Raw genomic sequence first — 24,616 nt, 5'->3', positions numbered from 1 at the left:
AGGGTGTTTTTGTTTTAAATCCACATGATGCTATTTATTTATGTTAGAGAAGGTAAAGTCAAAGAATTGCACCTTCCACTTGGTATGGAAGATGGTGAGATTGGTGATTATCCTTATTTCTTAGGGAAGTTCATTCCAAAGGCTTGGACTGATCCACAAGAAATTTCTGTGTCCTGCACAGATGAGCTTTACCTTGTGGTAGAAAGTCCCATTGGAACAGAGGTGCACAGTTGTCAGCCACAGTCTTCATCCTGAAGCCTTTTAGATACCCTGGCCCCAGATCATGGAGTGCCTTAAAGATAAGGATCAAGACCTTCAACTTGATTCAAAATTCTATGGGAAGCCAGTGTAGAGACTGCAGGACAGGTTTGATGTGCTCGTGGTATCCCGTGTTGCTGAGAAGATGCACTGCAGCATTCTAGTTGAAGTTTCCTAAGCACTGGTGGCTTCATGCTCAGGTATATTACATTGCTTTAATCTAGATAAGAGGTGACAAAGGTATGAATAACTGAAGCCAGGTCATCATCCACCAGGAGAGTCTGCCAGCCCTTTGAAGATGGTAGAAAGCATTACTTGCAGATGCTGCTTAGTGCCAGCAAGGGATCCAAGAGTACTAAACTACAGACTGAATTGACCAAAGAGATTGCATCGTAGTTTCAAACTCTTCAAAATTCTTTCCTATGCTCACCAACAGCACCTCTGTTTTGCTCAGGTCCAGCTTCAGCCAGCTGTTCTTCACCCACGAGCTGATCTTGTCCAAGCGATGAGCCATTGTGGGTGGTAGTGGTGTGGTCAGATATAGTGAAGGATAGGTAGAGCTGTGTGTCATCTGCATAATGCTGGGAATTGAGTCCATGTTGTCTGATCAGTTCAACTAGTGGCTGAATGTACATTTTGAAAATCACGAGGAGGAGATTTGATCCCTTGTGGAATTCTGGAAATGAGAGCTCCTGTTGATGTTGTACAGTTTCCCATCACTACTCATTGGGTGCATCTCCCCAGGAAGGACTCAGACCATTTTCGTGCATTAGCCTGCACCCCTGCCATTTCTCTCAGGTGGGACAGCAGTATCTCAGTCAACAGTGCTGAATGCTACACAGAAGTTCAGGGCAATGAGAATGGATGTCTGTCCTCTATCCACCGACAACAGAAGATCACACATCAATGCCACTAAAGTGATTTCAGTTCCATATTCTTCCCTGAATCCAAATTGTACCAGGTCTAAAATGTTAGTTTCAATTAGATGAGTTTGTAGTTGGCCTTTGGCTAGCTTCTCCATGAACTTCTCAGGAAGAGGAGGTTTGATACTGGGCAGTATTTGGCTAGTACTGATGCATCCAGGATGTTTTTTTCAGTGTTAGTTAGACTATTGCATGTTTGAAGGAGAAAGGGAATATTTCTTTTGTAAATGATACATTATCTATTTCCATCAGGAGTAGCACCAGTTTTTCATGACTGTCTTTCACAAGCCAGGAAGGGCATGGGTCAGGTTCACAAGTCTTGGGTGAAGATTCCTCTAAGGTGTCCAGAACTTCTTGATGAGTGAATGTACTGAATTCTGGGAAGGTAGGTGGGCTGTGGTTGGCAGGTACAGGCAGAGTGGATCCATGCTGTTTGAGAAGGCTTCCCAAATGTGCGTAATCTTTTCAGCAAAGAGGGATAATAGTTCTTCACAGCACTTGTGCTCAGTTTTGATGCAGGTTGTAGGTATACAGGATTGATGAAGAGGTTTACCACCCTGAGTTTCATCATGTTTGATTCAGACTTTTTTTTCCCTGCCATCAACACTCAAGTTTCCACCCCCTCTTCATACGGTGCAAGGTGTCAGAAAACCCAGGAGATCTGTGTGGGCAATGAAGAGGAAAGGACCATTTGGGGACCAGTGCGTCAGTGGCCGAGGTCAGTGAAGAAAGGTAATGATTCACCAGGTCTTCTACTCCTTGTCCTGCAGATGGAGTGCTGCTGTCTTCTAGCAGGCTTTAGAATTTGTCAGAGTCCATGAGCCTTTGAAGTTGAATCAGGATCATTTGTCTTTCTTGTTCCTGGGAAGCTGGATGGTCTTTGACAACTGCCTTAATGAGGTAGTCATCTATCAAAGACAGTGGCTGGATTGTGATGTCTATGATCTTGACGTTTAGGCTGAAGATCAGGTCCAAAATGTGGCTAGCTGTGTGGGTTGGACCAGGGGTGACCCATGAAAATCCTAGGGAGGCAAGTGACAAGATGAATTTTTGGGGCTTTTGCAGCTGTGGCCTTGTTGCTATGTATGTTGATATCTCCCAGGATGACAAGTCTGGGTATTTCACCACCATCGCCAACAAGGTATCAGTGAGCTCCTTAATGAATCGTTTAGTCTGTGATGGTCTGTAAATGAGTATAAAATCAGATTGCTTTGATTCTGGCTTCTACTGTCAGATGAATGAATTCAAATGAAGTTGCCTTACCTGAACCACCTCTCTTGCATTTAATGTGTGCAGACAAGATGAATGCAGTTCCATCTGCCTTCTTGTCCTCTCTGGGTCCGTGATGTACCGAGTATCCTGGAGGGACACGGTGGGCTAGCACAGGGCTTGTGGTGTCATCCAGCCAGGCCTTGGTGATCCAGGTATATTGGGTGCTTAATTGCCGATGAAGTCATGTATTGTTTATTATTAGCAGCAGATCTTGCATTGTTCAGCCTCAGCTTTCGTTTGTGTTGCTTTGTGCTATCTGCTTCTGACCTGTGCCTTGACAGTGGTCCTGTGCAGTGTATAGGTGTTGGATGTCTGGAAACCGGTTTCTTATATCTGCTTTTCTGTTTCTTTAGACAATTCCTCCCACTTTGAACTGTGACAGGTGATGAAGTGGACGGTGCCATGGGATGATCTGAGTGGAGGAAAAGTTGTCTGGTTTGCCAGATGCCATGGGAAAGGCAGGTCTGTTGGATACCTTTTGGGAGCTATAACCTGGTAAATCCTGGAAACAGGGAAAGTTGAGGCAGTGTGCTCCTGGGGTACAGTTGTTGTACTGGAAGCCTGGTGACATAACAGCAATGGAAATAGTAATAATAGTGACTGTTGGTAACTTTCCTCTACATCTCAACTCTGAGATTCTGGAAGATAGTCTCATTACTTTGTATTTGAAACCAAGATCTTTTGTGGCTTTCTGCTGCAGCGTCATGTGAAAGCTGGTCTACACACAAACTTGCACTGAAATAACTGTCACTTTTAATTCACACCATTTGTTATTTCAGTGAAAGTCAGAATAAAAGTGCTCTAGACTGACAAGCAAAATCAAAATAAGACACTTTTATTCCAAATTTTCACACAGACTTGCACCAAAATAATAAAAGCTGTGAACTAAACCTGATTTAGTGATTTAGGTGCAGATTTGTGTGTAGATAAGCCCCCAGGATATACTTGTAGCCCTGTGGCTAGGCTGGTTTCAGAGTAGCAGCCGTGTTAGTCTGTATCCGCAAAAAGAACAGGAGTGCTTGTGGCACCTTAGAGACTAACAAATTTATTAGAGCATAAGCTTATAAATAAATAAATACGTTTGTTAGTCTCTAAAGTGCCACAAGTACTCCTGTTCTTTTTGTGGTTAGGCTGTAGCTCAAGCGGTAATAGCTTGTACTGTGGTACTGAAAAATTACGGTTCAGCCCTCATGATAATTTATGAGGGGATGGTCGGTACATAATATAATTTGATATTTTCTTATTTCCTTTTAAAACAAAAAAGACCTAGGAAGTTACATTAAAATACATTCAAAATGTTATTTAGGTTGGCCAGTCAACTACTTGAAAGTTAGGAAATGCAAGATTTATGGTTGCCTGTGCAACCTGTTTCTGCTCCCTTGTGTGTATGCATTATAATGCAGTCTTTAATTACATGATCATATGCTACTTTTTTCCACAGAACCTCTGCCTTATTCAGGGCACAGAACTGACACACAGGGAGGGGTCAAGTACCTGATTTTTCAACCTAAATAATCTTTTAAGGTGTGTGTGGGGGGAGAAGAGAGGGGTTATTCTATGTATATATAGGAGCAGATTCTGATTTCGGTTATGTTGGTGTAAAGCCAGAGTAAATCCATTCTGGAGTTACTCCAGATTTATGCCAATATAAGTGAGATCAGAATCTGGCTCATACAGTCTGTAAAGGACTCAGGATGAGATGATGTGAGGAGGAGAAGGAAAGAGGGGGAGAAAGAATCTTACTTCTGCAGCTACCATGATGAAGTTTGCTCAGTGAATAATATCCGGCAGGCTCCTCGCCAGTGTTGTTGTGGCTGAAAGTGAGGAATTGAGACCCTGAAGAAGAGGAAACATCTGCTTGAATTTGTATAGAGGGAAAAGTTGCTGTTGAGAATCGAACTGTAGGAGATCCAAGCAGCCAAAAGCACTGCAGGTTTGTGGAGACTGGTGTGTTTGTATTTTCTCCTACCATTAGATATAATATGCAAAGTAGATATGTGAGTTACCTGTAAATATGTTTTTTTTTTACTGCAGTCATAGCCCCCAGGAAATTAAAGACTAAAAACCATATACAAACAAAATTAAGGTTGAGGAGATTTAAAAGTGACAAAAGCAGAGAAATGCAGAGATATGGTATAGATTGTAAGCTCTTTGCGGCAGTGATGGTAATATTGTTATTATATGTGTGTACAGCACCTGGAATAATAGGGCCTTGACTCCTGATTGAGGCCTATATGTGCTATAGTAATAATTAATAACAAATAGGCTGTCCTCAACTCATTAATTGTGCCTTGTATTTTTGATTTGATATGCTAATAGTAATAAATACTAATATTTGTTTCACAGTTCAGTGTAGAGAAGGATGTGTGTTAAACAGATGCACTGAGGTGCCTTGATCCCATTACACACAATTATACTGCTGTGTTTGCATTGGTCCTGTCTGATAAGCTACTTATTGGAACAGAAAGCTCTTTCAGTGAGAAGAACTTACAGGCAAACTATTGTTTGTGGAAGCGGGCTTATTTGTAGGACATACATTTTCTATATGTACGTTTACATCCAATGGTGGACCCAAAGGCACAAATGGACCGGCTAAAATGGGAAGAGGGTATCTTATTAATTAACTTGATATTCATTTTGTGTGAAATTATTTATATTCTGCAAACAAGGAGATTAAAGTAGTTCCGGAAACTGCGAAGGAAATGACCCAAAGAACTGTCTCAATATCAGTCTTGCAACACTTCCCATGAATTGGATACTATGCAATGATAAATTATTGTCGCGGCAGTACGACAGCTTCAGTCTCAAGCATTTCAATCAGACCCAAGACCCTAAGTTAAACAAGATACCAGCCTTTTGCAAGGAGGAGGTAAGCTAGTTTTTGTCTTTGTTTTTTGTTTGCTTGTTTGGGGTTTTTTATTGTTGTTTTTATTTCTCAAGGCTCCTATGACATAACACAAACATTTGCAATGGAAAAAAAAGCTATATTAGATTGAGTTCATCTACCTCCAAGTGCAGATTTGAGGATGGTCTTAGCCAAAATTGTGATGAAACATTATTATTTATGATTTATGATCTGAAGATAAGGACAAATGTGAGTAAAGGGAGTGATCAGATTTCCAGCACTGCCTGCCGGGTCCAGGAAAAACATTAGCAATATTTTCCCTCGTGTGTTGGGCTGCCTTATTTGCTCTGACATCTATTTTGTGTATCCAGAAGAAAGGTTGCTATCTCTTTCTTCTTTTAAAAAATAATCTAACTGGAAGCATTTGTATGTTGTCTCCTGTACATGGGTTTGTGTTTGGTAAGTTGCAGATCGCTCCATAGAGTGAATCAGTTCTAGGAATAGCATGAATTGAATGTATATTTCAATGACTGATATGTATCCTGGCTTTTAATTTCATTTCAATACTTTAATAGTAAATGTTGCACATATATGGTGCTCTTAGCATCTCAAAGCAATTTATAAGCTTCCATTTACCCTCACAACACCTCTGTAAGGTAAGTATTATTATCCTTATTTTATAAATGGCATTTCTGTTTGAGCTAGAGAAGTCTGAATGCCATCGTACAAGGCACTGCTAAGCCCTCATTTGGAATTCTGTGTACAATTCTGGTTACCCATGTTCAAGAAAGAGGAATTCCACTGGAACAGGTGCAGATCAGCGGAATGGCGAGCCTATCTTAGAAGGAGAGACTCCGCTTGGCTTCTTTAGCCTATCAAAGCAAAGGCTGAGAGGGGATATGACTGCTTTCTGTAAATACTAGCCATCAGTAAATTCAGGCTGGAAATTAGAAACATTATAACTAGGGCTGTTGATTAATCACAGTTAACTCACGCGATTAACTCAAAAAAATTAACCGCGCCCCGCTCACTCCGTCCCCCCTTCTCTCCATCGCTCTCTCTCCCCACACACACACACACTCACTTTCACCGGGCTTGGGTAGGGGGTTGGGGTTTGGGAGGGGGTGCAGGCTCTGGGCTGGGGCTGAGGGGTTCACAGTGTGGGAGGGGGCTCTGATCTGAGCTTGGGGCAGAGTTCTGGGGTGGAGAAGAGGGTCTGGGGTGTTGGCTCTGGAAAGGGGCTCAGAGCTGGGGCTTGGGGTGCAGGAGACCGTTTGAGGTGCAGGAGGGGATATGGAGTGTTGGTTCCAGGATGGGGCTCAGGGCTGCAGTTTGGGGGGCGACCTCCTGCCGGGCAGCACTTAGCTCCGGTGGCTCCCAGTTGGTGGTGTGTGGCCCCATGCTGCTCCCGGAAGGGGCCAACGTGCCCCTGCAACCCCTGGGGAGAAATGGGGGGGGCACGTGGCTCCGTGTGCTGCCCCTGTCTGCAAGCACCACCCCTTCAGCTCCCATTGGCCACAGATCCCCATTCCCAGCTAATGGGAGCTGTGGAGGCAGTGCTTGCAGGCAGGAGCAGTGTGCGGAGGGAGACCCCTGCCCCCGGGGCCCTGCTAGCCACTTCCAGGAGCGGCATGGGGCCAGGGCAGGCAATTAATTGCATGATTAACCATGATTAATTTTTTTAATCATTTGACAAAGCCTTATTATAACATCAGAAGAGAGAGGTTCTGGAACAGCCTCCCAATAGATGTAGTGGGGGCAAGAAACCTGAATGGTTTCAAAATGGAGTTTATTAATGGGATTATAGGCTAGAGCTGCCTGTGATAGCAGCAGACTGGACTTCATGATGCAGGAAGTCCCTTCCAGTTCTATGTTTTTATAGTCTTTTATAAGCGTAAAACAAGCATGAGTGACTTGCCCAAGGTTGCACAGCTAGTCAGTGGCAGAACTAGGAATTAGAATCTAAAAGTAGGTCTTCCATCCATTTCTCTCTCCTCAGATGGTGCTCTCCCTTTAAAGACCTAATAAAAATGAATTTGTTGATATTTGCTCCCATATGAAAGCCAAGGTGATCCTACTTACCCAGTGATAATGGCCACAGTAATGATAGTCCTCATTACTTGAAAGTTGCATATAGGGCTATTGGAATCAGTTAATCACTACTGTACAATCTCACCAAAGGAGAACCGGAATCAATCTGGGGAAAATGGACACATCCATTCCAGCAGGATGTCACCTATTAAGAACTAACATTTCCAAGATCCTTTCCTATCTTAGCCTGGGTCCTGAGGGAAAGCTGAGATAGATTTGGATTATTATTTCCATATCACTGCATCCACTCTGTCCCCTTCACTCTACCAGTAATGCTTCTCTCGATGCCCTGTTTGGATACTTTTCCCACAAACATCTCCACATTTTCCTCTATGCCTTTCCCTATGCGTGGAACACCTTTTCTTAACTGATCCTTTTCATACTGAAGTCCCTCCCGAAGACCCACTTCTTTTGTAGTGCCGACAAGAAACTAACCAGCTGATTGTGGCAAGGTTGGGAGTTACCTGGGAAAAGTCAATATATTTTATACTAGTTTAAAAAACCCAAACCTTGTTTTAACAAGAGTCCCCAATCAGAACATGGCTAATTACCACCTCCCCACACTGCTTGTGTGGCGTACATCCTTCCCAGACCCTCCATCTTGCTGTTTGGTCCTCTTTGTTTTGTCTGCTTAAGAGTATAAATTCTCCTTTTGCTTAGCACATCGTGGGTGCTACTGAAAACATATCAATAATAATAGTAATAGGGTTTGTCTACACTTAAAATGCTGTAAATTTGTACTGAAGCTTCGGCAAACTCTCACCCCAGCAGCTGTGCCTGTATTGTTGCCACATAATGATGTCATGAGAATGATTCTGCAGTGTTTAAAAAGAGACGGTCTCGGCAATGGTCTGTCTGCACTGCAGTAACAGTATATCTTTGCTCTCCCAGCCTGGGTTTAACATGGCTTTGAAGAACAGTGGGTACGAAACTACTCTCCCTGAAATGCGAGGTGCCCTGTGGAAATGTTTAAGGTTCTAATATAGCTTGAGGATATGGCTATGATTCTGTCTGCACTACAAAATTGTAATGAGTTGTAACCAGTTATCATGAATCTACAAGGAATGTGCTATGCCCCAGACTTGAAGTAGTCTCCTAGGAGTACCTCTTCATTGCCCCATAGCTCCAAGGAGTCCTCCAGGATAGGCCACACAGCCTCAACACCTCTGAGACCGGGCCTTCAGGCTCCACCCCTCCCGTTTCTCACCATGAGCTCTGAACAGAGAGTCTGACTAAGGTAGACATCTGTTCAGAGACATTGTACCCTCTTCAGGGATCAATGTCCTTCATTAAGTATTTAAAGCAACACCAGGCAGCCTTTTCAAAACGGGATGGGTTTTAATAGTCAGCTGGAAAACAGTGTTGGGAAGTCCTTAGGCTAGCAAAGAGAGGCAAAGGTAAGACAGAGTTCATACTGGCTGAAGCCAGGGCTCCACCAACCGTGTTGGCCCCAGAATCCCACCCCCCCTTCTCTTTCTTTCTTTCTCTGTGTCCCTTTGAATGGGTCTGAAAGGCTCCTGTATAACAATCCCAAGCCTAATGGGGAGAGGCTTCTAGAGTATTCTCGCTTTCATCACATTTCTCCTAAAATGGCTGTAAATTGTACTGTAGAAAGGCCTTAAGAAAAACAATTCACAGAATAAAAAACTCATATTTCCGTTTCCTTGATTTTGCAATGATTAACCTCCCCTGAAAGCAATTAAAATCTTATGTAAGAGAAGAACTTTTCTTATCATGAGCAAAAATTCCAGTAATTAGTGTTGTTTCTTTGTACTGTAATTGTTTTTCTAAGGAGAAAATCTCCTTTACAGCAAAACAGGTACTGAAGGAAAGAAAAGTTTTCTCCTCCTAGAACAATAATACTCAGACTTCAGTAGTTCAGGAGCCAAATTAATGATCAGCATTATCCAAAAGAGCCACAGTTCTGTGAATTCATTGATTCATTTACTGTAGTACAATATATTCATATTTAATCAATATGACAGGAAATATATATATATATATATATATATATATATATATATATATATACACAAAAATCACAGCAAAATGATTGACCAAGTATTATTTTCTTCAAATAAAATTGGTTAAAAACATAGTAAAATCATCCTGATTGGTTAATAACTTAGATTAGTTAATAATTAAATCACATCGTGTTTTAATATCATATGCTGCAGAGAGATGCTGGAGACACATTAAAGAGCCACTAGTGGCTCGCGAGCCTCAGTCTGAGTATCAGTGTCTTCGAGGAAATTCAGTTTCACATGAAAAGAGTGAAATAATGGAGCTCTTGTTTAGTATTCCATTATTAGCCACTCTGAACCTGGGCAGGTCTTCTCTACGGGGGGGGGGAGGGGGGGGGGTCGATTTAAGATACGCAAATTCAGCTACGTGAATAGTGTAGCTGAATTCGACGTATCGGAGCCGACTTACCCCGCTGTGAGGACAGCGGCAAAATCAACCTCTGCGGCTCCCCGTCGACAGCGCTTACTCCCACCTCCGCTGGTGGAGTAAGTGTGTCGATTCGGGGATCGATTGTCACGTCCCGACGAGACGCGATAATTCGATCCCCGAGAGATCGATTTCTACCCACCGATTCAGGCGGGTAGTGTAGACCTAGCCTGAGGGAGTCTAAGCAGGTGTAACGTGGGTCTGCTCAGTGTTGTTACACAAACTTAGACTTGCACCTACTCGTCAACATGTTGTTAATACTTTCTAATACATTACCTCTTGATCTGGCCCACTGAGTCTAAGGCACTAAAGTCTTACGCATGAACTTAATTTCACTGGGACTACTCATGCAGGTGAAGTTCAGCAGATGTGTGAATCTTTGCAGGATCAAAGCCATAGCAAGAGTAGAAGAGGGGTCAGAAAAGAGAGATGTAGCAGAATAATGAGGGAATGAAAGAAAGCTGTAAGATAAGTGGAGGTGTGATCTACTTCTACCCTCCTATTAAAGTGCAAAAATAACTCTTTCAAAATTAAACAGTCTGGAGAACACAGTGAAATTTTTGTCTCTCTCGCTCGCTCTCTCTCTTTTTTTTTTTTTTACTAAATTTGGACTAGAACTTAAATCTGAAATTCAAATCCAGCTTACACCCAGCAACCCCATTAAAAATATAAACCTCCAAACCTCAAAATGTATTAATTACTGGATATCAGGCAAAATAGCTACTTGTCATTTACCAGTAGTTAGTTAGAATTGCTCAGAATTGTTTAATATTTGTTAAAAATTACTCTGTTTCTAATTATTAACTACCAGCAAACTTATTACTTGGCATGTATTAGTGATAGCCTAGAATCATTTAATCACTAATAAATGACAAGAAAATTGTTTTACTGCGGATAAGTAATATAAACCTAAATCATTTCTAACAGGTACTGAGTAACTCCAGATAATTTTTGTTGGGAATTACCTAGTGATTTTTAAGTAGTGAATTCTGATTTGTACTAAATCAATCACTTCTTGCAAATCTGCAAATATCAAGAATGATTAAGTGAACACAAGTAAAGAAATACTTTATAAAGAAAAAGGAATTGTGTAGGACCTCAGAGTACAGAGGCAATGTGGTGGCCCTGAGCACAGCTGGGAGAGATGTAGAGGGAAGACTTCATTGGTTTAGAGGGGCTGGCTGCAGAAGGTGTAGAAAGGGAAGTTTCCCACATTAGGCTGTAGTCTCCCCTTTGCCTGAACCCTTAAACAGGGAATTTGCAGCGATATAGCTCTGTGCATCCTGATCCTGGTTGTAGCTAAGGGGCTCACAATGCAAGAGGTGCTTCCAGAGATAACCCTCTGGCTGTCTTTGCATTGGGCAGGGTCTATGTAAGGGATGTTATAAAAAATTATCCTGCAGCCAAGTAGCCCCAAGGTGCTGTTCTGGTAGCTGGAGATGAACATTGTGTAGGAAAGACCTGCTCACAGCACTTTTCTTCCAACCATACTGCTACTCATAGACTGGGGATTGGCATAGGAGCTACCACACCAGGAACCTCCTAAACTGGTGTAATTTCCCCACAGATAGCTAGGGATGTAGGGTGAGACAGTTATCTGGGGGAGAGTGCCCTCTCCCTCCCCAAATTTGTGTGACAAAGATTCAAAGGTTACAACAGGCCACATCTGTGGCAGCTTGCCTGATTTTTGCTTCCATTCTTTGAAGTTCCCCTTAGGGAGGATCTGAGGGCAGTGGGGAAGCCACCAGGAGCAGTGCTGCCAAAAGCCATCAGAAAGCTGGAGATTGGGGAGGGCAGAATGGTGGAGGCAAGAGACCTCCATGGGGATGGCCTCTGTCTCAGCAGACCCTCTGAGATTGGTGGGGAGCTGAGTCACTTGCAGCTCCTGAGGAGAGATCATCTCCACTCATCCCCCATGGAATCAATCCAAGAAAATTTAATGCAGCAACACATGGATTCTTGGTCTGATTAGAACTGAGAAACTGCTGAACTGAATTTTCTCAGATAGTTTGTTTCTTAGATTTCACAAAGATTTACAAAAATAGACAATGTTTGAACAGTTGTTCAGGAATTCTAGAGATTTCTGTATGTAAAGTTCCTGATTGGGACCTTTGGGACAAATGTATTGTTTTCATTTGCACATGGTCCAAGCATAGAAAATTTCAGCTCTAGAGTATTTTGTAAGAGAAAGTGCTAAGGAACTGAAAAGGGGGATTTCTAATGAAAGGGATAAATCACTGAAGTCAATGACAAATAGCAATATAATTAATTTCACCATCCATGGGTGGAGGAGCCATACCAAAAATTAAGCACTGTAGAAAGGGGATTTTTTAATAAAAAAAGAGGAAGCTAGTCAAAAAGTCCCTAAAGTCAAAAGTGAAAAAGTGAAAATCCTTAGATCTAGAATGGAGGTTATTTATTTAACAAAGACAAAGGCAACTCCGAATGTCCTAAACAAAAAAGGAAGCAGGTAGATTAAAAAAATATGGCAAGATACAAGATTTTATTTCTCCACACAAATTTCCTTCAGAAAATAGAAATCATCCAAATGAAGTCAGTTGAAAGCACTATGCCAGGTAAAAAGTAAAATGGTATTAAGTGGGCTAAGCCGGATTTTAAATAGCAGATAGTAAAGACATTTAAAAAAATAAGAAATAATTTAAATGTGTCAAAAGCAGGATGTCTGTGAATGAATTGGTGTGTCCACTCAACTACCAGGGAGTAAAGGGAGTGATTAAGGAGGAAAAGGGCATTGCAAAGAAACAAAATTATTTCTTTGCACCATTCTTCACCAGAAAGGATCATGAGGGGACATTTACTCTTTACAAGTAATAAAGATGAGGTACTGAAAGAGGCTGAGGTGTAAAAAGAGACGGTGCTGGAACAAATTGATAAACTGAGGAGCAATAAGTCATCAGGATGAGAGGGTATACACCCAAGAGTAAGAATGAAGTGGCTGGGAGGCTAATGAGTATACAATCACTCATTAAAATTTGCTATTATACTAGAGGGCACCACTCTTTGAAATATAGTACTAAGGGAGATATAAGAAATTCTAAATTGGGAAATCTCACTTCAGTACCAGGTAAATTGGTTAAAATTAAAAACAGAATTAAAATATACCTGTATGAACATGTTAGGTTCAAAGGACCAGCTTCTGAAAAAGGAAAATCATGCCTCTCTGATTTACTATAATGTTTTCAGCATGTCAACAGAAGTAATAAAGAAGCAGCAGATGGCGTAATACATTTGGACCTTCAAAAAGCCTGTGACAAAGTCCCTCGCAAAAGACTCTTAAAGTAACTAAAGTGTCCAAGGTGAGGATTGAGTATTCCTGGATCAGCAGCCAAAAGGCAAGAAACAAAGTAGGAAAACATTGTCTGACAAGTTACAGTTACATACTAGTCCTAGTATGTCTTTAATATGTTTAATAACATTCTGGAAAAGAGGATGAACAGTGAGATGACCACATTTGAAAGTGGCACAAAATTCTTTAGGTTAGTCAGGACAGAGAGAAGGGTCAGGAACCTCCTGTCAGGGACATTCAGGGCAGCATGGCAGCAGATGAAGCTCACTGCAGCAAATGCAAGATAATACACATTGGAAGGAATAATAATAATCATCTCAGCTCCTCATTTCTGAGTTCAAAATGAACTATAACCACTGTGGATATTCCTTTGCTCAATATGCATCAATGGTCAAAAAAGCAAACCAAATGTAAGGACATAAAAGTAAAGGGAAAGAAAATGATACTGAAAATATTATAATGCAATTATATAAACCAATAATATGCCATCACTTGGAAAACTGTGTTCAGTTCCAATCACCTTCTCTCAAAAGAAATTGACAGATTCAAAGAATTGCTGCAAATATAATCAGAGCCATGAAAAGATTTCCATATAAGGAGAGATTGAAAAGACTAGGAATGTTTCAGGTAGACAGGAAATGAATAAGAGGCAATATGAAATAATGGATGGCATCAAGAATAATAATATCTAATGTTAGAGAGCTTTTCCTTCACCCCATCCCCCGGTTCTTGTCACGCAAACAGAAAGCAGAAGACCAGAAGCCCCAAATGCAGGCAATGCGATGTGTATTGGGGTTAGTTCCAAGCAAGCACATATAACTCTGATGCCACAGAGTCTTGTTTCCCAGTGTCCTGTTCCCAGCTCTGATGCTGCAGAGCATTTACCCCGTGTCCCCCTTCCCAGCTCTGACACTGCAGAGCCTTGCTATATCCCTGTTCCCCGTTCCCACCCCCACTCCCTATTCCCTATTCTTAGCAGGCCCAAACATACCTGCAATGCATGCCCACAGTCCCACACCTTACAATTTATGGTCATGTTCCATTTTGGAGGGTTGTGGGTCTGGGTCTTCGTCCCACCTCTTTTGTACCCCCTGGGAGGCGTAAGGAGTGAGGTTGTGCTCTGGCCAATGCCTGGCCTTTCTTTGGCTTTTAGTGTGTCTTATGCCTGCATGCTCTTGCCCCTCCTAACTGGTTGCTCGACCTTGACTGGAGAGAGGACCCAGGCAGCCTTCCAGTGTATGCTCATATATTACACTCCTACCATACCCTGTAAGACTTTAGTTCCATCTCTTATCTCTTTCACCCTTTCTGCTTGAGGGCAGATGTAACACACTGTCTTTGTCTTTTGTTTACACATATTAGTATAAGATATAAGGGTATCAAAAAGTCAAACCCAAAATTCTATCTCAGGCTGACAAACAAGCCTATGTGCTAACACTTGACTCTTATATAAATGCTTTTAATCTATAGCTCTCAGAAGGTTTTACAAAGGAAATAAGTAGATGGGCCCTGTTGCCATAATATCTGAGCACCTCACAATCTTTAATGTATATATCCTCACCACACCCCAGCGAGGTAGCGCAGTGCTGTTATCCGCTTCGTACGGAAGGGGAACTGAGGGAGAGAGGACCAGAACCACAAAAGGATTTAGGCATCTAACTCCTACTTTAGGTGACTAAGTCCAAAATTTAGGCACCACCGAAATCCTCAAAACTGCTACTCAGCTGCCACCTAACTCTGGAGGTGCCTAAAGTTGTTCAGTGTCAAAATTTCTGCTGCTAAAGTCCCCAAGGTGCCTAAATTTCTGTCTCTGGCTGTGTACATCGCTGCCTCAATACTGATAGCCAGTGCCTATCTCACACCTGCATAATCCTCAAACCAGGTGAAACTAGGCAATGTCCCACCTACCTCGCCTGCGGAGCCCAATCCAGTAGGCATGCTTTAAGCCATGCAGAGAAGCTAAGGGAGGAAGGAGGCAGCAGCAGCCTTCCTTATAATCTTTAGTCCACTGGTTAGAACACTCACCTGGGATGTGGAAGACCCTGGTTCAGTTCCACCCTTAGAAAAGAACTTATTTGAACTTGGGCTTTCTACCCTTTAGATGCATGCCCCAACCACTAGACTATGGGATAGTCTCTTGTGAGGCTTTCTCAATCTCTCTTGTTGAAGCTGTTCCACTTTATATTACATAATTAAAAAAATGAAATAGACACTGGGTGAGAGAGTTTGTGACTGACTCTATAGCCAGTGATTAGGGCAGTCAGAGGAGAGGTGGGAAACCCAAAGTCAAATCCTTTCTCCACAGCAGGCAGAGGGAAGAACTGAACTGAACTGGGGTCTCCCATCTGAGTGTCTTAACTACAAGGCTAAAGGTTATAAGGCTACCACCACCTCTGTTTTGTATAGAATTAGGAGAGTACTTCTGCCATTCTTACAAGCAACAGCTTAGGTTCCTGACTCCAGGAGAAGGGTCCATGGCTGCACATCCCAAGCAGAGATAGGTGCTCCCCTCCAGCCTAGATTTAGGCACCTAACTCCCTGAAAGGGGCAGGGGTCAGGACACATCCCTCTCCTCTGCATCTGCTATTGGCTAGCTTTGACAGCTCAGTTCCTAGCATGCAGGCTTTCATGGATCCCATTCTTAGGCAGCTGGCTTCCTCGTGCATTCTACAGAGAGCCTAGGTACCTAACCCAGGGTTTGTGAATTCTACTGAGTGGCGAGGAACCACAATGCCTGGCTCCCTTGGGCCAGAGGGCCCAAGCAACCAGCCCAAAGTCACAGTGAGTCTGTGACCAAAAAGAGGGGGTTGAACCCCAGTCTCCCAAGTACCAGCATAATGCCTTAGCTACTGGACCTTGTTGCTGGTGCATATGTGTGATGTATTTAGCTGATTCTAGTGACTAATAAAAACAGTCTTTGATTCTGTCCTTAAAAGAAATCAAGCTTTACAGAAACCTAAGTGTGCTTTGGCATCTGGTTTTTCTCTTGTAGGTTTCATTCCTGTCTATTTCCAAGGAAAAAAGGATGGCTGCCACTCTAGGACTTTTTTCCATGTTTTTTTGTGCCATGTTATTTCCTACGTTGCGTGCTGTCATTCAGTATACAGAGTGTAAGTATAATACTTTAATTGAGATAATCTAAAGGACTTAATTCATCTCACTCTAGGGATATTTGCCCGTCCAGTTACGCTATGTATTGTCATAGCAGGCCTGCTAAATACTAGTCTCTGCACCTGAAAACTTTTAAAGATATTATTATATCCTCTCTGATATTAATTCATAAAACTTACAGCGAATTCATCATCCTCACCCATTGCCAACTTGACGCTGAATCCTGGAAAACTAAAGTTGACCTGGGACAGCAGTCTCAATGATACTGAATACAGCTGTTCTATGCATGTAGGCATGATTCCCACGAGGGGAAAGGTAAGTTTTCTATTTACTTATTAACAGAAACAATAAACTGTAGTTTCTTTTCCTTTTATATACTCGATTTATTGAAGAAACATATGTATCACTTGTAGTATCATAAAAGCCTAGGGTGCTCTGTGTACAGCTTTGGTGAGATTATTCTTGGAATACTGTGTCCAGTTCTGGTGTCACCACTTCAAAAGGATGCTGAAAATTGAAGAATTCAGGATAGAGCTACATGAATGGTCTGAGGTCTGGGAAACCTGCTTTGCAGGAAAAGACTTAGAGTATGTCTACACTACAAACGTAAGTCGACCTATATTAGGGTGAGTTATAGCCACTGTAGTAATTACAGTAATTATAGGGAGGAGGGATAGCTCTGTGGTTTGAGTATTGGCTTGCTAAACCTAAAGCTGTGAACTCAATCCTTGAGGGGCCTACTTAGGGAACTGGGGTAAAAATCTTTCTGGGGATTAGCCCTGCTTTGAGCAGTGGGTTGGACTAGATGAGCTCCTGATGTCCCTTCTAACCCTATGATTCTATGTCCACACTATCCTCCTTGAGTCCATGGTGTGTCCCCTCATAAGGAGCACTTCCACCAACCTAACAGAGGGAGTGTAGGGAACTGAGTCATTAGTGAACTCTCTTTACTTTTCTTATAAAAGAGAAGATTAAGAGGTGACTTGATCAGTCTACACATACCTACTGGGGGAGAAGATGTCTAATAATATAGAGCTCATTCATTTAGTGGGCACCTTTCTTTGAAACATCGGCTGCTGGCCAATCTCAGAGACAGGATATGGGACCAGATGGATAACTGGTCTGATCCAATACAGAAATTCCTAGCACACATTCTTGTGATCCACTGCATCTGGAAGATACAGCAAAAGCACAAAAGTCCTCCTGATGACAGCATACCTTTTTATAAAGGACTGTTTGGCGACAGTGGCTGCCAGAGGGCATCTTTATTTGTTCCACATCTTGCTGTTTCTCTGACGGGCCAGCAGCACTGTTGGCGTTAGTCTGTTTTTGAGAATCAGAGAATTTACTGAAATGTTTGCCTAAAACAAGGAGAAAAAGGTTTTGTTTAGAACTGCCTGGATAGTTTAGTGTGTGAAGCTTCCCTATGCAGGAATAAGCCATGTAGGGGAGTAGAAAGTCTGGAAAGATGCATTTGCAAAATTTCCTCCTTTCAGTTTGGCAATGGGGTTTGCCCTCACATAGAAGTAATCTGGTGGTTTGGCCAGATCCTCAGATATACACAGATCCCTGACAATCCACTGGAGGGAAGGGGTGTCCAAGCAGAAGGCCCTTGTTTCCACACTGTCACACAACCCTTTCCTGCACAGCCCCTGCAGGCTGTAATCCACACAAATTACCAAATTTCGTTTGGCTTGCTTGTGTTTGGCCAAGAGGGGATAGAATCTACCCAAGCCCTGATCTCTCCTGCCCCTGCTGCAGTGCTGGAATCCTGCAGGGCCCCACAGACGAGCTTTGGGACTTAAGGGAAAGTGGCTGTAAAAGAATATATCAGATTTAAATAGTAGTTTTAGAAATACCCATTACAGTTTCATACACTCCATAGCTGTGAATGTGATTTCAGTGAGAGCGTTCAGAGCGGAAGGATGGTCCAGGGGCTAGGGCACTAATCTTGTCTCTGCTCTGTCCCAGACTCTCTGTGTGACCTTGGTCAAGTAACTTCATCTTTCTGTGCCTCAGTTCCCATCTACAAAATGGAAACAATCACTAGCTTATGAGGCAATCAGATGCTACAGTGATGGGGGCCATACAACTACCTAAGATGTCTAGTTACTATAAGACTGATTCTGCCCATGGAGAGGTCAAATCTCATGATGGGGAGTAGGCCACAGGGAATATAGCTCTTGCTGTGAATGCATGATAAACACAAGAGGCCTAATTACATTTTAAAAAAAGAACAAACAAAACCTTATCTTTACAACTCTGAGTCAGGCCTGCTTCCATTCTACATTCAAATGGGAGCTGCCTTCCCCATAGACCAGGATGCATTTTCAACATTTCAGCTTCCTCGGTCACTGATTCTCATTTTTCAAGACTATGATCTCAAAGGGGATCGTAGCGCTGTTTTCTTGGGGTTCGAGAATTTTTCATTTAAAAGTGATGGCACGTCTGTGTCACTCCAGTTTATTCTGATGTAACTCTGTTGGATGTAAAACTGCAGTAATATACTGGTGAATTAAGGCCAACATTGCTAATCTTTCTGGCTGTGAAGAGAAGCTCCAGAACATAAATTGTTTCAATAATTGGATGTATTGATTTTTAATGTATATTGTTGCACAAATCTACAGACAGCAAATATTTATAATCGGGGTAAAAATCATATTCCCACCATCTTTAATTAGTCCCTATGTACTTTTTGGGACAACAACCAACTTTTGGAAGACTTTTGATCATGCATACAATAGTTTTGCAAATTCATGGGGACACCTGTACATCTATTAAATATTCAGGCTCAGAACCTTCCCCAGGAAGTCATTCACAGAGGGAATTCTCTGGATGCAGATCTACCCTTGCCTTTCCAGAAGAGAGGGGAGCTTGCTGCTACCATCATTTGATCCCTGCAAAAGCTTCTATACTCTTTGTTGAAGGAACTCCATGGAGTCTGGTGGGAGGGCAGGAGAGGAGAGGTTACTGGTTGCACTCCATGGCACCTCTCTTTGTAGATCCCCTAGACTTCCCTGCAGAAATATGGGAGGCAATGCATGCAGCTCGAACTGTGCAAACAAAGACCCTACCGCTGAAAACACTTACACCTTTGCTTAACTTTACACACTGTGAGACGTCCTACAGGTTTCAATGGACTTATGCTTGGACTTTTCCCATAGTTAGAACCAGTTAAAACTGGGAATGAAAAAACAAGGGATTAATTCAAATGCATGTTATTTTTCAGGTGTACAATAAAACCTGCACGTTTAGCAGAGACAGTGCTTTGCCTATACATAAGGGGGCATTATTCAAAGTTCAAGCAATGAACAACAACATTTCATATTCAGCAGAAGCAAGATTCATTCCTCAAGGTAATGCATTACAGTTTGTGAAAGGTTTTGTCTATCTACAATATTTTGAGAAAAAACTCTCAGAATACATTTTATTCTAGAAGTTATCATTAATTTCATTTTTTATTACAAATACATTTGCAAATCTGCTACAATGATGCCATTTTGTAACAAACTGTGGCCTCAGATGTGCTAGTGACATTGTGGCAGAGGAAGGGTTCACTTTTGCACAGTAACTCACAGGATAGAAACATGTGTGTGTGATATAATTGCTTTTCTTTTGTCAGTCTCTTAGAGAAAGTGTGGATTAAAATGGTGCGTTGCGAAATAAAACAGTGACCACAATAGGCGTCTTCACTGAAGCAATTTATGGCTAACATATGCCTCGTTCTGGCTGACTAATACAAACTGAGTCATATTGTTAATGGTTATGACAACTAGGTTTAATCACCATGGTTAAATGGAATGCAAAAGTTTTCACACTTGAGTGCCTAAAATTAGGCTCCTATATCCTTAGGTACCTAAAATCATCAATAGAAGTTGTAGATGCTCAAATTCTCTCTGGGTCTGACCCAGTGTGTGCAGAATTGTATCTGCTTGTACCAGTAGTTCACCCTTCTTCTTCTTCACAAAGCAAATTGGTAATATGTAAATACACATGTAACTTTTCTTGGTTTCCAGGCATGAATGGAACATCTGTTGAAAATTTCTCCTGTGTGATTTACAACATTTCCTTCATGAATTGCACTTGGAAGGCTGGCAGGAATGCTCCAGAAGATACCCGATATTTTCTTTTCTTTCAATACCCAAAGTAAAGAGTTTTCATTGGCTCAAGGAAGTTTTGAATTCACATTTGACAGATGACATTTCTCATGTTTGATTGAAACATTTTGGTATATGCAGGGAAGAAGATGAACAAGAATGTCCACATTACATAAGAGATGCACTTGGAAGACCTATCGCATGCAGTTTTCAAAACGTGACAGACATTAAAGAGAAAGTTTACTTCCTGGTGAATGGGTCGAGCAACAAATCAGAGATTCAGTTTTATGATGAGTACATCACACTATCTGAAATAGGTAAGGAAAAAGTTTCTTTCTGTTTAATTTCCATTTTTACTACAAGTAGAGAGTGAACCATTCTTCACTGGGAGAAGGGCCTGCATTCATTTCAGAGCTGTGCTCCAGAACATAAGCTTTTATCTTTCTTTTTTAAAAAACCTGTTTCTAGCCCTTATGGTTGCAAAGATATAATTCCAAATGTGAACTGATTCTTTATCAAAAGCTGATTCTTTAGCTAATGTAATAATGATTATTTTATTCTAGAAATACTCACTCCTCCATTAAATATCACAGTAAACTGTTCTGAAGACCGAGCAGAGTGTATAGTGCGATGGAAACGGCCCCAGCCAAGCCACATGGAAGGAAATGTAGATCACTGCTTTGAGTATCAAATTGACATTCGAAATAAGAATGCTAATGTAAGTGTAACTTTTCGAATGACTCTCACTACAAATCTATATTTTCTGTTTATCTATAATATATACACAAACATAAGCCTCTCCTACACTAAAGTCACCTCTCCTTCCTCATCTGTCATGCAGTCCTTTTTAGATCCAGCCATTCCTGCATTCTACATAGTTTATTGCCTCATTTGCTAACCATGTCCCCATAACTGTCTTTCAGCACCTGCAACTGTCTGTGCCCACTCTCTTAACTACTTTTGTTTCTCACCAGCATTACACTTGCTCTTCCATCATTGCTAACCCTATCACAGCGATTACTTTTCTGAACTCAGATCCAACAGCATCCATCCACAGAGACAGTGGAGAGAACTAAACACTACAATTTGCTGTCCACTGGAACAGGTGAAAACCCCAGCTTACAATGCCATTCATTATCCTGGGATCTGAAAACAGCTTCTTAAAGCTTTTATCCCTAAGAGTGCAGGTCACTAGATGATTGATTCACTAATTTAACTCATCCCGACCTTCAAATACGTCTTTGTGCAATGACAACCCGTACAATATTATAGGCAAGGTTAATAGCACCACCTATTATTAAGGTTGCCCGACACTTCCCGGTCTAAGACCTTGTTTTGGTTACTTATAACTTTGCAAAACTTTAACTGTTTGGGCTGAAATTTTCCATAGCAGGTATTAGCCAAAATAGTTCAGAACAAGACTGGAGAAAAATACAGTTTTTCAATATTAAAAGAATTCTAGCAATCTTTTCTTTGGAAACTCGAGGCCACCATTATTTGGACCAGGGACTTGACATTTGGCAACGGGTGTCCTTTGTGTCAGGATGTGCCTTTTACCATCCCTGTGACTATCTGCCCAGATTTGACCAGGGAGAAGCCTTTGAAAAATCACAGTTTGTACTTGCACAGTAGAGACTCGCTAAATTCTGGAATCACTGAGCATATCTGAGCCTCTCAGAGCTCCTAATTTTGACTAGGCTGTGCATGTGCCATCCCCACAGAGCTGCTGAGCATGTTCAAGCGCAGGGCTATGAGGTTATGGCTGCTCCCGACTGCTCCAGGCAGAGTGGGACTGGACATTGGAACTGAGAGCTGGGCATCTGCCTTTCCTGTGCTCTCAGTGCACCCCTGCCAGTGTGGAGGAGGAAGAGGCCATCTGATTCAAATGCAGAGGCCACAAGAGCCCAACCCAAGGCATTGTAGGGGAGGTCTGGGGGAGTAGGTTGGGACAAGGACCCTGCAGGGAGGAGACTGGAACTTGCTGTGCAAGGAGACTCAGTCTCACAGTCAGAGAGGAAAACAGGTGGGGGAAGAAAGAGTGTGTGTGTGGGTAGGGGGAAGGACTGAGACTGGATGAAAGGAGACTGGGACTAGGAAACAATGGGGCAGAGAGAAGGAGGTTGTGAAGGGAGCAGAGACAGATCAGACAATGAGTTGGAGTGCAAGGTGAGAACTGGGATTGGCTGTGCAAAGAGACTGGGATAAGGAACCATGGGAGGTAAGAGTGGATGAGAAGCACAGGAATGAAGACTGGAACTGGGAAGCATCAGGGATGGGGAATGTGAGTGTGTGGGTGACTAGAGGCTGCAGGGAGAGACAGACAGATCAGGGAGTCAGGAAAGGACCTGGGAATGGTTGGGCAAGGAGAAGACTGGGTCTGGGAGCAGGGCAGAAAACTAGGACTGGGTGTGGGGGAGTTTTGGGGTAGGAGATGTGTGAGAGTAGGACCTACTAGGCCATGAGCCTGGGATTGGGATCAGAAGCCTGAAGAGTGGACACTGGGATTGACTAGGTGAGCAGAATGGGACTGGGATAAGAGCCAGTGTGGGGGGTCTACAGGACTCGCATAGGTTAGAGGGGGAAGGGCAGAATGGGTCATGTTTGTGGGGAATGGGCAGAAGAGTCTTTGTCCATTAAAAAGAAACCACTCGCCTCCAGAGCCTGCAATGAAACCCATGATCCCAGAGTCTCCACATTCTTCTGCCATCAGCAATTGTCTGAGAAACTCACTGGTAAAGTCTCCCATCCCCTTCTAGTGCTGGTCTAGTAATGATCAATAATTAAAGACTGTATCATAATGCATACTACAAATGGGGCAAATTAAGTTTGCACAGGCACTTTCATTTTTGTGTTACCTAAATTTTGAGTGCTTGACTTTGTAAGTGTCCTTTGTGTCAGGAATGTACCTATGTGTTTGTATTTCCATTATAAAGACTATGGTATAGACAAACTTTGACATTTTCATTGCTTCATTTTGTACATTTAACATTCTTTTAAAGTAGCTTTTTGTATGGACTATACTTTTATTCCACTTGAGATCAATTGCTCATAAGAGTTTGTTCCAGGAGACAGGGATTTGCGCTAATTAACCAACCTTTTAATGCCTTCTGTATTCCACTGGTGTGATGCTAACTGTGTACTGGGTTACTACAACTAGCTGGAACTTGGAGCAAGGTAGAATCAAGGCTGTGATGTGACGTTCATAAGCCCAAATTCAGCCCTGGGAACAGAGGGTATAGCTCTCATTGATTCTGATGGGAGTAGCTCAGGATTGAAGTTGGTCAATGGGGTTTGCATCTCTGTTAACCAGTAAAGCAAGTCAGTAAAAGTAGACAGTTAATAAAGTATTCAGTTAGGGAACTTAGATTGAAAGAGGGAAATCAAAGATGCCTGGAGGTAATCATTTAAATATAAAGGGCTCGGTGCTTCTCTATGTTACAGTATCAGAGGGGTAGCCGTGTTAGTCTGAATCTGTAAAAAGCAACAGAGGGTCCTGTGGCACCTTTGAGACTAACAGAAGTATAGGGAGCATAAGCTTTCGTGGGTAAGAACCTCACTTCTTCAGATGCAAGTAATGGAAATCTCCAGAGGCAGGTATAAATCAGTGTGGAGATAACGAGGTTAGTTCAATCAGGGAGGGTGAGGTGCTCTGCTAGCAGTTGAGGTGTGAACACCAAGGGAGGAGAAACTGCTTCTGTAGTTGGATAGCCATTCACAGTCTTTGTTTAATCCTGATCTGATGGTGTCAAATTTGCAAATGAACTGGAGCTCAGCAGTTACAGACACTCCAGCTGCACAGCTATGGAGCTGCAGTAGTGAAGACACGTCCTACAGCAACTGATGGGGATTGTCACCCCTCCAAGAGGTGGTAGCTAGCTTGACAGAAGATTTCTTCCATCAGCCTAGTCGAGTCTACACCAGGGGCTAGGTTGAACAAACTACAGAAATTGGGTGTGTATGTTTTTCACACGCTGAACGATGTAGATAGATCAACCTAATTTTTCAGTGTAGATCAGTCCTCAGTACTTACTGAGGCAAAATTCCCATTGGTTTAAGGATTGGGCCCTTCGAATGTTATATAAAAGGAACTCAGTGCCAGAGCATAACAGGAAAATGTGAACTAGAAGGGCACAGTATCACACCAAAGGATAATTATATAAAATTAAGGGAGAAATTTAATCCTGTTGAAAGTGAAATTTAGATCTTCAGCCTACCAGTCCTAGTACAGTGCACAGTAGAGAGGGCCAGTTGCTGTGCTCCA

The 24,616-nt window shown here is 42.2% G+C and overlaps 1 protein-coding gene across 6 annotated transcripts in view; it reads left to right on the top strand.

Annotated features, from left to right (window-relative positions):
* LOC101938142 (granulocyte-macrophage colony-stimulating factor receptor subunit alpha-like) overlaps nt 1–24,616 on the top strand; it is a 111,205-nt gene that overhangs the window by 62,027 nt on the left and 24,562 nt on the right. For 2 of the 6 annotated variants that reach the window (XR_010597666.1, XR_010597667.1), the window contains exons 1-8: nt 4,250–4,386; nt 5,123–5,322; nt 16,140–16,257; nt 16,440–16,573; nt 19,488–19,614; nt 20,275–20,404; nt 20,497–20,672; nt 20,919–21,073. The exons of the other annotated variants lie outside the window; for them this stretch is intronic. The gene's annotated coding sequence lies outside the window, so the exon portion shown is untranslated. Of the gene's footprint in view, nt 1–4,249; nt 4,387–5,122; nt 5,323–16,139; nt 16,258–16,439; nt 16,574–19,487; nt 19,615–20,274; nt 20,405–20,496; nt 20,673–20,918; nt 21,074–24,616 lie in introns of those variants that run through there. 6 annotated transcript variants of the gene reach the window in all.

This window comes from Chrysemys picta, chromosome 1, assembly GCF_011386835.1.
Source record: "Chrysemys picta bellii isolate R12L10 chromosome 1, ASM1138683v2, whole genome shotgun sequence".
NCBI lineage: Eukaryota > Metazoa > Chordata > Testudines > Emydidae > Chrysemys > Chrysemys picta.
This window is presented reverse-complemented; position numbering and strand designations above follow the sequence as displayed.